At 32.7% G+C, this 15,442-nt stretch overlaps 1 protein-coding gene across 4 annotated transcripts in view; it reads right to left on the reverse strand.

The window, feature by feature from the left end:
- LOC127710258 (interferon alpha-inducible protein 27-like protein 2) overlaps positions 1-15,442 on the reverse strand; it is a 99,484-nt gene that overhangs the window by 33,462 nt on the left and 50,580 nt on the right. The window contains exon 1 of one of the 4 annotated variants that reach the window (XM_052216037.1): positions 13,409-13,428. The exons of the other annotated variants lie outside the window; for them this stretch is intronic. The gene's annotated coding sequence lies outside the window, so the exon portion shown is untranslated. Of the gene's footprint in view, positions 1-13,408; positions 13,429-15,442 lie in introns of those variants that run through there. 4 annotated transcript variants of the gene reach the window in all.

Here is a 15,442-nt window from a genome sequence, read left to right on the forward strand (position 1 = left end):
AATAGGTATCTTATAAAATTAATGTCTGGAAATGATGATGCTAAACAAAAAGTAAAAATGTGAAATGAAATTGAAATACAAGTTTAAAGATTTGTGTACTGATTCTGATAATAAATACATACAAATTTGATTAGGGAATCCACACCTCAAGGACTAATCCCAAAAAGGATTACTCAAGGGCCAGTGTTTTTATTTCCCCCAAAAAATGTTCAAAGATAAGAAGATGTGGGTCGTAGAAATTGATTCACAATGTCAATTTATAAATTTACTTTAGATAACCTATCTCTATAAGTAACATTTATTTAAGGACAATAAAACATTCTGTCATTAACCAGAGGAACATATCAATTAAAATGTGTTTGAATAAACAATAGTATTAAGTAACAGGGTATGTACATGTAGGTAGGGAAACCCTAAACAAACATGCATGTACATTTTTTCTTCACCTTTTAGTCTGGAAAAGCTAGTAATAATTATTAAAGAAAAAAATTAAATGAGATCCTTTGAAATGGATGTTAAATAATCTTAAATAAGCTTTATAATGGAGTCAGCATTGTTTTGAATATTCCATAAATTTATTTAAATTGATATTTCAGGAGCAGACATTCTTCCCTGGTCTATATAGCTTCATGGAAAGGAATCAGACACAGAAAGTTTGGGGAAATGAAATTGAGAGTCACTGTGAATAATTCACACACATGCCAGACATAAAGAAATTGATAGACACAGGCTCAGCTATAGAATCTGTATCAACTGGAAGCAACAGCATTTTCATCAGAAAACTAAAAAGGATGTGAAAAACATGAAATATGCATTTGGAAATGTTCAGCCACCAAACAAATAGATATGCCAGGAAATGCAAATTGTTTGCTAATATAAATGTCAATGATGTCTGTACAAAAGCAAAGATATAAAAGCCTTTTTTTAATTTATACATGTAACAGTCATATACAATACAGATTTAAGACCAACAGACATTCTTTAACATGTTTAAATCTTTGGTAGCCACGGAACCTAGTCCAAGACATTCCATATTTTCAACTCGTTATGAAGACATATTTGACCAATCTGGTTTCCAATAGAAGTTTAAAAATAAGTTCTACATGTACATGACATAATGATCACCAGCAATGAAGGTGATATAGGATTTAATATTCAAGTAATGTTGAGAATTATAAAGAGAAAGTTGAACCTCCCACCATAATAGCATTCTGCACATTTTGGATCACATATGGATCAAGCTGTTGTACTTGTGAACTAAAAGATTGTTGCTTGTCAGGTACATTGTACATGGTGACAGTGCTATAAGTTCATTAAATAAAATGCAGTTCAGAACAGTTAGTAATAGATAGATTTCTTCTGTCTTTATTTGAACGGATAAACCAGATAATTAAAAAATAATTTTTCTGACAACTATGTCTGTTCTGGAACTGAAGACTACATGCACTTTTTGTATCTTCCTTGTTCATTTTCCTCCAGATAAATGTACCTTTTATTTACTGACTATCACCATGAGGCTTATAAGGAGGCTTAATTCCTCCAAGGTCTCCAGTTTTGTCCAGCCTGTGACAAAAGTTTCAGAATACAAGACATGCAATACATGAAATGCTAATCGGACAACAACATTTACTATTTATATAAAGTTTTATATTTCAGAGGGTAGAAATCATGGATTTTTCATACTTAAAATCATAATGTATAAAGAATCCTTATGTTTAGAAGTTTCTGTCCAGTCATATGTCCATTGTCCTTATCCTCATTTTCATTGTTCAGCGACTTCTTAAAAAACTACATGTGTAGTGATTTATCAAGTGAATTTGTGGCATATTATAAGTAACAAGATAACTATATTTGGTATACATGTATGGGATCCAAGGTTTACATGTGTTGTCAGACAGGGTTCAACTTGTCTCTCAATTTTTTGTCGAGCCTGCGACTTTTGTCGCAGAAAGCTCGACATAGGGATAGTGATCCGGCGGCGGCGTTAACTAACTTCTTAAAAGCTTAATATTTCAGAAGGTAGAAGACCTAGATGCTTTATACTTTGTATATAGATGCCTTATGCTATGAAGTTTCCGTCTGTCATATGTCCATTGTCCTTGGCCTCATTTTCATGGTTCAGTGACTACTTGAAAAAAAGTTCAGATTTTTTGTAATGTTAATTTCTCTCTTATTATGAGTAATTGGATAACTATATTTGGTATGTGCGTACCTTGCAAGGTCCTCATGCCTGTCAGACAGTTTTCATTTGACCTCGACCTCATTTCATGGATCAGTGAACAAGGTTAAGTTTTCGTGGTCAAATCCATATATCAGATACTATAAGCAATAGGTCCACTATATTTGGTTTATGTAATGATTGTAAGGTGTACATGTCCAGCTGGCAGGTGTCATCTGACCTTGACCTCATTTTCATGGTTCAGTGGTAATTGTTTAGTTTTTGTGTTTTGGTCTGTTTTTCTAATACTGTATGCAATGGGTCAACTATATTTGGTGTATGGAAATATTTTACGATGTACATATCAGTCTGGCAGGTTTGATTTGACCTTGATCTCATTTTCACGGTTCATTGCTCAATGTTAAGTTTTTGTGTTTTGGTCTGTTTTTCTAATACTGTATGCAGTAGTCAACTATATTTGGTGTATGGAAATATTTTACGATGTACATATCAGTCTGGCAGGTTTTTTATTTGACCTTGACCTCATTTTCACGGTTCATTGCTCAATGTTAAGTCTTTGTGTTTTGTCTGTTTTTCTTATACTGTATGCAATAGGTCAACTATATTTGGTGTATTGAAATATTGTAAGGTGTATATGTCTGTCTGGTAGGCATCTGACCTTCACCTCATTTTCATGGTTCATTGGTCAATGTTCAGTTTTCCTGGTTGACTTTGTTTCTTAGATACTATAAGCAATAGGTCAACTATATTTGATGCATGGAATGATTTTAAGGTGTACATGTCTGTCTGGCAGGGTTCATCTGACCTTGACTTCATTTTCATGGTTCATTGGTTAATGTGGAATTTCCATGGTTTGGTCTGTTTCTTTTATCATGTTTATACTACAAGCAATAGGTCATCTATATTCTGTGTATGGAATGATTGTATTAAAGGTGTACATGTATTTCCGCCTTGGTTTGTCTGACCTTGACCTCATTTTCTTGGATCGTAAATGTTAATGTGATACTTGTAGTAAAACTTTATATGTAGGACTATCAACATAAAATCAATGGTCAGTATAGTAAGCGAGACATTTCAGCATGTGCACTCTTGTTTCAACTTATAAGTCTACAGATATCTAAATAAAACATTAAGGTAAAAATAAAATCAAACAAAAGCCGGTGTTCATGCGACCCCAACCTCATTTCACCCATCAGTGATTAAGGTTAATTTTTTGTGCAAATTGTGGTTTATTCCATTTCTCAGATTCTACAAAATGTATATAAAGCAGTAGGTCAAAGTTTACATATGAACAAGAAGAGATACTATACATGAAACGTTTATATATATGTCAATGATGATGATGATGGATAGCTGCTTACAGTCCAGTGGCAAATTAATATGCATATTCAGGACGACAATATGTTAATGTGATATGAATATTAACCCTGCTTTGTAGTAGACTGACAGCAACTGAAATAGCAAAAATAATTAAATGACATCTAAAATGAAACCTACATGTATATATAAGGCTTCAATAGAAGGAAAGGCAATTGTCTATGCAATATGTCAAGCTCTAGTCTTCAATGTGTCTATAAAAGTAGTGAATAAATTTAGCAGAAATATCTTGTTCATTGTGTCTGTGATAATCATTCATGTACATGTACATCACTTCATGTACCACATCTATTTTATATAGATCTGTCATATGCGTTTAATACACAATTCTAAAAATAAAAAAATAAAAACTATATGCCATGCAACATGTACTACAAGTCTACAGGGTTTATGCTTGGTACAGGCACATGAAATGTGATTGAAATAGTTTTTGTGAGACCATTGTTGCAAAATGCGACACTTAAGGATTACAATCTGCATAATCATGCAACAGCATAAACTATTTGAATAAAGTTTGATATTTCAGAATTTTTGTGTACCTTATGTGTAGTCACTAAGTTTCTGTCCATCAAAGATCCATTGTACTTGACCTAATTTTTATGGTTCAGTGACTGCTTGAATAAAAATCATGCCTTTTTTTCTCATGTGAAATTTTCACTTACAAATGTATTATGGTCAAGTCTGTATCTCAGATTCTATAAGCAATAGGTCAACTATATTTGGTGTATAGAATAATTGTTAGATGTACATGTGCATGTTGGACTAGCAGTTTTCATCGAACCTTGACCTCTTTTTCATGGTTCAATCTTTAGTTGTTGTGGTTTAGTCTATTTCTCGGAGACTAGCAATTAGGCCTCTACATTTGGTGTATGGAATGATTTTAAGGTAAACATGTCCGACACAGGCATTTTTTTTTCTGACCTTGATCTTTTTCATGATTCATTATATGACATTTATTATTTATGATTTTGGTCTATTTTGCAGACACTTGAAGCAATGGGGCCACTATATTCTATGGAAAGCCTCAGCTGTCATATATTAGAGATTTACAAAACGTTATGCTGAAGCTTAAAATGTAAAGTTAAGACAGCGTGATGTTGAATTGAGTCATCAAAATGCTAACTCTAAATTACAATATGCTAAGTTGAATCTGCGCAATGTTGACTTGCAATGACAAGTGCTTTAGTCGTGATAGTATAATGATAAGTCACGATGTTGTGATGATATGCCAAACACACGTAACGTTGGGTTTAAAGTACATGATGTGAAGTTGACGTTGCATGATGTTAGCTTGCAGATGGATACTGCTCAGTCATCCACATCGACAGCTATGATAACAAATAAAATGAATAGCTAAAATGTATGGTGCTGACTTGATATTAATTAATGTTGAGCTGAGATAGTACGATGTTATATCATTGTGATATTACGATTGGTCTATCATGCAATCTGTTGATTTGAAACACCATGATGCACAGTTGAAAATACATGATGTTAAGTTAAGATAACACGATGCTACACCACTATATTGAAACGAAAGGCTTACCATACAATTTGTTGACTTAAATGATATCACGATAGGCTTGCCATACAATATGCTCATTTAAAACTATACGACGTACAGTTGAAAGTACGTGTTGTTCAGCTAAGACAGCACGATGTTATATCATTTGAATGTCACGATAGGCTTATTACACAATTTTCTCATTTAAAATTACACCACGTACAGCTGAAAGTACGTGATGTTAAGCTAAGATAGCACGTTGTTATATCATTAGAATGTCACGATAGGCTTGCCATACAATATGCTCAGTCAAAACTACACGACGTACAGTTGAAAGTACGTGTTGTTGAGCTCAGATAGCACGATGTTATATCACTATGACGTCACGAGAGGCTTATCATACAATGTGTTGACTTGAAACTACACGATGTAAATTTGAAGAAGTTTGGTCTTGACTTGAAACAGTAAAATGTTAAGTTAAAAAACAGAACGTAAAGTCAAAATAAAACAATGATAGGATGACGTGTACTTGTGTAAAATTGAAGATTTTTGGTGTTGACTTCGAATATAGTACAAATATTAAATCGTTTTATGTTAAATTGAAAGACAATAACGATGCGTAGAAGTACTGCAATTCTATGGAAAAGAATGAGGGACAAATCCCCAGGATTTTTTCCTCTTTATTTGCAAGTTGATGAATATTAATGAAATTTAACTCCGGAGTCAAAATGATATACAAAGAAAGTTTTCCATAAATTCATAAAGAAAAAGAATTACCCTTCGCTATATTTTACACTTGAATACAGTTTTGCCTATATTTTACATGTTTTGTTTGGGTTTTTTTTATGATTAAAAACCAGACTTATTTTTATGAACAATATTTAAGAAAATATTTATCTATGTGGTGTTTTAATATATACAACATAATATTGCGCTTATAAGACTTCGGTTATGACTGTGAGGGTCAAATTTTACTCATATAAAATCACATCTATGTAAGAGTTAGCGGAGAATTTGTATTTACCACTCCCGTTTTCCACGAAATAAAACATAAGAATCTGGAGTCTTAATCTTAAAAAACAAAGATCAACTGATATGACAAATAATACCATTAGCGTTGGACTGAGAGGGTGAGAGATATATCAGAATGTGACCCCCTCCCCCCGGTTTTGTTAGAGGTATCTGAAAATTTGTATTTTCTTTTCCACGAAATAAAACAAAAGAATCTGGACTTAATCATAAGCGATGCGATTACGATTTCCATAGAATGTCAGAGACAGTTTGTCGACTAGTTCGTTGATAATTCGGCTAGGCAAGTAAAGTATGTCTTGTAACAAAGCAGGGTTTATTCATATTCATATCACACTTACATGTTCTCGTCCTGATATGCATGTAATATTTGCCACTGTACGTAAAACGCACCCCTTTTCCCCGAAATAAAACCAAAAAATCTGGACTTAATCAAAACCGATGCTATTTGGATTTCCATAGATTGTCAGAGACGGTTTGTCAACTAGTTTGTTAGAAATTCGGCTAAGCAAGCAAAATATGTCTTGTACAGAGCAAAGATTTATTCATATTCATATCACACTTACATATTCTCGTCCTTATATGCATGTAATATTTGCCACTGTACACTAAATACAAATATATTTTTATCAATTCTTTTTTATGAAAAGGAGCCTATTTTAAGCATGTTCATCGATTTGACACCCTGTAGTTCATTTTTTTTTTGGGGGGGGGGGGGGGAGTTCCTCGAAAATTATAACACATTCCTTCTTTATTTGCAAAATCGCCAAGTGACGGGTGCCACATATGAAACAGGATCTGCTTACCCTTCTGGAGCACCTGAGATCACCCCTTTTTTTGAGAGTTTCGTGCTGCTCAGTTTTGTTTGGCTTTTGATCTTTTTTCTCTCGTTTATTTCGGCTGATGAGTTTTTGTCATGCCATTGTCAGTTTGGTTAAGATTTTTACTATCCCTTTTGTATCATTCGCCTTCTTTTATCCATTTTTGTGGGTTTTTTTTCGATTCTCCCCTCCCCCTGAACAGTATAATAGATAGATAAATGACCCTTTTCAACAAAAGGAGATCTACAAGTAACTCGACTTGACCGAAATTGTAATTTTCTTCCTCATTAGATATGTTGTCCTTAGGGTAGATCGGGTGTCTTCCGCCATCTTAGGGAGCTACCATTTGATTTTTATTGGGGGCTAGAATGAAATTTGAGAAAAAGGCAGGACAGGAGTTTTGAGTTAAAAAAAAGGCAGGATGAGCAACTTGGCAAAAAAAAAGGCAGGATGACAATTTATGTAAAAAAAAAGTCAGAATAAACTAATAAAAAAAAATGCAGGACCAATAGAGTGAAAAATAAAAAGAGATTACAACTAAAAAAAAGGCAGGACAAAATTTTTCGTCCTAGCCCAGTCTGTTTTCGACTTATGAGTTTGAAATCCTTTTGGCATATTTCGTCTCTAATGATGGAATGTGTAGGGACTTTATCTATTTCGTTTTGTAGACAGAAAACGAGTCTCGTGATCCCAATTTTTATTTTTATTTTCTAACATTGAGTTTTCCATGTATAGTTTATACAAAATCTGACAATACTGCATAACCTGTAGCTTGCAAAATGCTCTGTGGCCCAAACTTTTTATTATGTTTTTCAAAAAAGAATAAACTACATTTTGCAAATAATTAAAAAAAAATCTATCGATTTTAATTTAGACCACACTCATGAAAACTATAAAAGAGAGAGAGAGAGAGAGAGAGAGAGAGAGAGAGAGAGAGAGAGAGAGAGAGAGAGAGAAAGAAAAACTGTTGACATCAAAAAAACATATCTACAAATTAATCAAAGCAATACCAAAATAATTCATGGACTTTAACAATTTTTAAAGATTTTTTCTTTTTTTCTTTTTCTTTGAAAACACATATAAATAGTGAGAAGCTGCAAAGAACCAAGAAAATCACTATGGACAAGAAAATAAGTGACGGAATTCATTAATTGGCTTCTTATTATAAGTTATAGGGGTCATTGTCCATCAATGACTTTACCAATTTAAAAAATAAAATATTCTCCGAGTGGATATATACATAAACCTGGGCACTATCTTACTTGGTGCTGGAAAAAATGGTTGGCACTGCTGTAAATGATGTATTTCTTTTTTTGAAATTTGACGATTTAGACTGGAGGCTCTAGGTCAAATTTCATTAGGTTTCATATAGACTTCATGTATAAGCGAAAAGTATACAACAGAATCTACCATACTTTATGTTTGGGTTGGCCCCATGCAGTAGGATTCTTCCACCTATCAATTCTTTTTGTTTTATTTCGTGGAAAAGAAAATTCAAATTTTCAGATACCTCTAACAAGGCCGGGGGTGGGGGTCACATTCTCATATAGCTCTGACCCTCTCAGTCCAACGCTTTACCGTATTATTTGTCATATCAGTTGATCTTTGTTTTTTAAGATTAAGACTCCAGATGCTTATGTTTTATTTCGTGGAAAACGGGAGTGGTAAATACAAATTCTCCGCTAACCCTTACATAGATGTGATTTTATATGAGTAAAATTTGACCCTCACAGTCATAACCGAAGTCTTATAAGCGCAATATTATGTTGTATATATTAACACACAACATAGATAAATATTTTCTTAAATATTGTTCATAAAAAAAGAGTCTAGTTTTTAATCATAAAAAAAAATCCAAACAAAACATGTAAAATATAGGCAAATCTATATTCAAGTACAAATATATAGCGAAGGGTAATTCTTTTTCTTTATGAATTTATGGAAAACTTTCTTTGTATATCATTTTGCCTCCGAACTTGCAAATGAAGAAGAAAAAATCCTGGGGATTTGTCCCTCATTCTTTTCCATAGAATTGCAGTTTCAATTCACATAATTCTGTAATGTTTTACGCATCGTTATTGTCTTTCAATTTAACATAAAACGATTTAATATTTGTACTATATTCGAAGTCAACACCAAAAATCTTCAATTTTGCACAAGTACACGTCATCCTATCATTGTTTTATTTTGACTTTACGTTCTGTTTTTTTAACTTAACATTTTACTGTTTCAAGTCAAGACCAAACTTCTTCAAATTTACATCGTGTAGTTTCAAGACAACACATTGTATGATAAGCCTCTCGTGACGTCATAGTGATATAACATCGTGCTATCTGAGCTCAACAACACGTACTTTCAACTGTACGTTGTGTAGTTTTGACTGAGCATATTGTATGGTAATCCTATCATGATATTATTATGATATAACATCGTGCTATCATAGCTCAACATCACATACTTTCAACTGTACGTTGTGTAGTTTTAAATGAGCATATTGTATGGTAAGCCTATCGTGACATTCAAATGATATAACAACATGCTATCTTAGCTTAACATCATCTAGTTTCAACTGAAAATTATGTAGTTTCAAATGAGCATATCGTGTGGTAAGCCTATCGTAACATTCTAATGATATAACAACGTGCTATCTTAGCTTAACATCACGTACTTTCAGCTATACGTGGTGTAATTTTAAATGAGAAAATTGTGTAATAAGCCTATCGTGACATTATAATGATATAACATCGTGCTGTCTTAGCTGAACAACACGTACTTTCAACTGTACGTCGTGTAGTTTTAAATGAGCATATTGTATGGCAAGCCTATCGTTTCAATATAGTGGTGTAACATCGTGTTATCTTAACTCTACATCATGAACTTTCAACTGTGCATCATGGTGTTTTAAATCAACAGATTGCATGATAGACCAATCGTAATATCACAATGATATAACATCGTACTATCTCAGCTCAACATTAATTAATATCAAGTCAGCACCATACATTTTAGCTATTCATTTTATTTGTTATCATAGCTGTCGATGTAGATGACTGAGCAGTATCCATCTGCAAGCTAACATCATGCAACGTCAACTTCACATCATGTACTTTAAACCCAACGTTACGTGTGTTTGGCATATCATCACAACATCGTGACTTATCATTATACTATCACGACTAAAGCACTTGTCATTGCAAGTCAACATTGCGCAGATTCAACTTAGCATATTGTAATTTAGAGTTAGCATTTTGATGACTAGATTCAACATCACGCTGTCTTAACTTTACATTTTAAGCTTCAGCATAACGTTTTGTAAATCTCTAATATATGACAGCTGAGGCTTTCCATAATATTCTGCATATGGAATGATTATAAGGTGTTCATGTCTTGTCTGGCAAGTTTCATTTGACCTATCCCTCATTTTCATGCCAGGTTCATTTGTCAGTGCTAATTTTTTGGGTTTTTATCAGTTTATCAGATTAAGTATATGAAATAATAGGTACCGGTATATATTGAATATGTTTGTTTGGCAGAATTTATATGACTGTGACCTCATTTTCATGGTTCATTTGTTAATGGTAAGTTTTCATTTGGTCTTTTTTCCAAGTACTCAAAAATATAAGACCACTATGTTTGGTGTATGTAATGAATGTAAGGTGAACATGTTTGTCTGTCATGCACTACAAACTCCTCAGAGTCTGAAAAGACCATATTTTGTACTCAACCAGAAAGGTGAAGCACAGATTTTACTTGACAAGACTCAACAGTACTTAAATGTAGTTGACCTTTGTCTAGACTTACTTAAGTCAGATTGAGTACTTGATAATCTTGGTAAATATAAAAATAAGAGGATGTGGTATGATTGCCAATGAGGCAACTCTCCACAAGAGACCAAATGACACAGAAATGTACAACTATAGGTCACCATACGGCCTTCAACAATGAGCAAAGCCCATACCGCATAGCAATAAAAGGCCCCAAAATGACAAATGTAAAACATTCCAAACTAGAAAACTAATGGCCTAATTTATGTCTGAATATATAAGTCTCCACAAATGCTTGACCAGTCTTGACCAATGCTCGAATCAGTTTTGAACTTTTCATTTAATCTCAGCTAGTCTTGACCCAGCCTGAATCAGCCCATCTATGTCAATTATATATTGATGTTATAAAATGACAGGTCATTGATAATTTAGTTTATTGCTTTCAAATTTAAAAATTTGATTAAAAGGTAAAAAAAGCTAGAATTTTCATTTTGGACTTAATTCAGATAGTCATCTTTAAAAATGTCTATAACTTTTTTCAAATTAACTTGGATTTTAATAAAACTCTACAGCTATCTCAATCATATATTGATCTTACAAAATGCAAGGTTATTTGGAAGTCTGATTTATTGCTAGCTATAAATGTAAGGATTTATATAAAAGGTAAAAAAGCAAGAATTTTCAGTTCGAGCTAAATTCACAGTTATCTAAATCATATATTGATATTACAAAACGCCTGGTTATTAGTCCCCTACCTTAGGTTTGCACTCTGTCTGTCTGTCTGTCCATCCGTCAGTCTAGCAAATCAGTTTTCCACACTTTTTTTCTTCGTGCTTGAAGATATTGATTTGATTTTAGGTGTATTGTTTTATCATGACAAGTTACAGATCAAGTTCGAATTTTATTTATCAATTATTATGTCAATGATAGACTAGGATTGGTTTTTGGTAAATATGTATCCGCTACAGCATGGGAATTGTATAGGAAATACACGTGTATTTAAATATATAGCCTACTACCTAAGATTTTTTTCTTACTAGATACAAAATAAAAGAGCCCCCCCCCCCCCCTGACAGTTCACAAAAATAGGACAGTAAGGCACCTCTCTAGTAGACTCTACCAACTGAGCTAACAAAACTTCACCAGAGCAGCTAATAGAGGACAGTGTTTTTCTTGTATGCAAGCCGAGGTGGGGGAGGGGGGTTCTTGTGGCGCTACACATATATATGTATGGTTTATCAATGCTTAGACTTTTTACATGTCCCATTCAAACTATGCATAGTTTGCACCCCCTTATCAAAATCCTTGATCCACATCTGGCAGAGGGAAGCACCGCTATAGTGTACAGTTTAAAAGTGCTAACTGTACTTTTTAATTTCCACGATTACTATCCGACCTCAAGTCATAAAGCATATGAGGCACATCTGAAAACTATGACAAATGTCACATATTCAAATATTCATGGCTATAGTTACAATATGACGACGAAATAGATTTAAAAACTATTCCAAACGATTAACAATCGAAGCGATGAAATATGGTTTGTGGCGCAAATGAAAGATTATTTTGGCGCAAATGAAATGCCAATTGGCGCAAAAGCAAAGCACCGATTTTCTCAATAGATTCGTGCCAGTAGAATTTTTTGAAATGAGAATCATCGCACAAAATACCATTGAATTACAAAAAATAATGTCGAAAACACAGATAGCCTTTTTAAATTATTTTCCGTTCATTATCTATAATTTTGTTATTTATGCTGTGCTAAACGTTTAGAAAAAATCAGATTACTAAAATTTCTTCTGTTTACTCAGGAAAAAGTGGACTTTAAAATACAAAGCACTGATGCCTTTAATAAAAGTTGAAGTTGTACATAGATCTTGCATGCATGGATAAAAATACTGAATAGTTTGCATGTAAAAAAAAAACAATATCTAAAGGGTGTATAAAAAACCTAATTAAGCTGATGCTAAACCGTTCGTGTACCTATTCAAGCAACACAATCTCCTTGAAACCATATTGGAAATAATATATAGAAACCGTCACATCTATCTAAAGGTTAAAAAGTCATTTCACATTTTTCAATTGAATAATTAAAAGTGTATTTTCATACTTTTAGCTAGACGAGAATAGATATGCTATGTATGAAATATTTGCGGCTTAACTAAATTGACATTCAATGAATTAATCATAAATTCAGTTAGGACTTCGGGGGTAAAATCAATGAATAGCTTTAGTAAATGCAAAATAAATATTTCGTCTATCAACTATGTGAATCCTTCAGCAATTGACCATATAATGTTAAATGTTTAATGACACAAACGTGATTCATCTTACAATGTTTGTAAAAATATTTATCTACAGGGTACAGTCTTTGTTTACAAGAAATATGTGTGTACAATATGCAATTGTACCTATCCTCCTCATGGCAGGACCTCAGATAGCAATAGAAAACGAAAAACACTTCAAAATACACCTATATGGAGTAATTTTCTTTCAGAAAGACAGGTCTTTCTTTTGAAGAATCAACCCGTATAATATTAAATCTTGACTAAGTTCTCTTTTTCAAAAAAATTGTATTGCTATTCAAAAGAGAGAAAACAATTATTCTGAACAGTTCGTTAAAAAATGTTAAAAAAATAATCTGCTTTTCCTCGGTGAAAATGTCATGAAAAAAGAGAACAAAGCATAGCATCCCCCTTTCACATAAACTAAATTGATACAATACATTACTTACAAAGTGACTTTTTCATACACCGTAACAATTCATTTGTGACTTGCGTCGTGCAGCTACAGTGATATTTCTATTGTAACTAGATGAGGATTGCTAAAGTTTATATCTAGATTAATAAATGAATTTTATTTACATTACAAATGAGACGTAGGGTGTAGAATATCCCACTTTAGTGTGGTCGGTAAAATAGGATAAAAGTCCTGCAAATCTTTGCAGAAAATAATATTTTTTGACGGTATTTAAGTCAGATAATGCATATTTTAAGGTTTGTCTTATCGGAAAATACACACCTGGGGGTGTTATACGACAAGAAAAACCTTAAAATATGCATTATCTATAATAGAAAGCAGTATACAGTGGGAAATATAGTGATCGAAAACAAAAGAAAATTCACTCTTATGATAGAGTCGAGAAAAATCAACAATAAAACAACGGGTGACGATACTGATCAAAAGTTAATGAATATTTCGCCATAGCTTCAAAATAAACTTATAAGTAAATAGCGTACTAAAAGTTGCAATGTTTTGATTTATAATGTATACTTTTTGTAATTGATGAAACAACATATATTTCGCCTTGGCATTATTATTATTATTATTGTTTAATATTTAGTTTTATTTCTATCATTATATTGTTGTTTATACATGTAATTGTTATTATGCCTTTGATCCTCTTATGCGTGTAATTTGTGCTTAATACAGTTATTTTATTATTATGTCGCTTTGGCATTGGCATTAAGTGAGTTAAGATTATCACCCATTGACATACAATCGGATAAAAAAAAATACCACTCATCCATATATTAAACATCATGAAAACAGACCATTCATATATTTGACCTGAAAAACAGACCCCATTTAAGCGGCAAGTCTGTATACCTTTATATTATACTTCATACAATTATCTGGAATTTCTCAGATGATAGTTTACCCCGATATATCACCCTCCAGTGACCGGAAATTGCGTTCCCAATATGTATGCGTAGTTGGCATAAAGGAGTGATATATTGAAAAGTATATTCAGTATAATATATCACATAAGCCGGAGTAACACCCTCTTTTACAGGCAGTTTGTGTATTATTGATTGGGGACTTTCCTTTTTGAATTTTCCTCGGAGTTCAGTATTTTTGTGATTTTACTTTATACTATACTGGAATAAAATATCCCGGCTAATCCTGCAATTTGATTGGCTTACTTGACAGGGTATATATGAGCCTATATACCTTGTCAACAAAAATGAACAAACTAATGGTAATTAAAACTTGAAATGAGGACACTCGATTATAATATAATTGTTATTCAGGCTTCACAGGGAAGATCCGGAACAACATGCAATACATCTCCAAGATTAACACACTTTCAAAACGTTCATTCCCCTATTATTCAATCAAAGAATTTCAAATTTGAACACTGGACACTTTTAATTTGCAAAACACTCATTTGCAAATCCGCCGCCGCCTCTCCTTAGACCTACAGTGTCGTGTAAATAACCAAAATGTGCGGAATTACATGGGATTCAATAATTTCATTGCTTTTCTGCTGTTATTATTATATATATTTTGTAATTTGATTTAAAAAAACATGGGATTTTCAATATCCCATGGGATAGGGCAAATCCCATGGGATTGACCATTATCCCATGGGATTTGGGTTAAATCCCATAGGATTTTTTGCGGTCCCATGGGATAATTGTAGTCCCATGGGATATTTGTTGTCCCATGGGACAAAAAAAATCCCATGGGACTATAATTATCCCATGGGACAAAATAAAATCCTATGGAATTCAAATTATAAATATACAGTAATGTGTATGTTACAAAGAATTCTGTTTGGTAGTAAAAAGTTTATAATATATATATGAGTGTATTTTGGTTTTTTTCATTTTGTCACAAACAGGTTTTTAATTTGTTTATATGACAATTAAGATTATTATTATTTTGGAAATATAATAATATTTAAAGTCAAAAAATAAAATCCTTTAACTGAAATAAAATGATGACGTCTTAATAAAAGAAAAAAATATTGATTTGAAATCTT

This window comes from Mytilus californianus, unplaced genomic scaffold (assembly GCF_021869535.1).
Source record: "Mytilus californianus isolate M0D057914Y unplaced genomic scaffold, xbMytCali1.0.p SCAF_7, whole genome shotgun sequence".
NCBI lineage: Eukaryota > Metazoa > Mollusca > Bivalvia > Mytilida > Mytilidae > Mytilus > Mytilus californianus.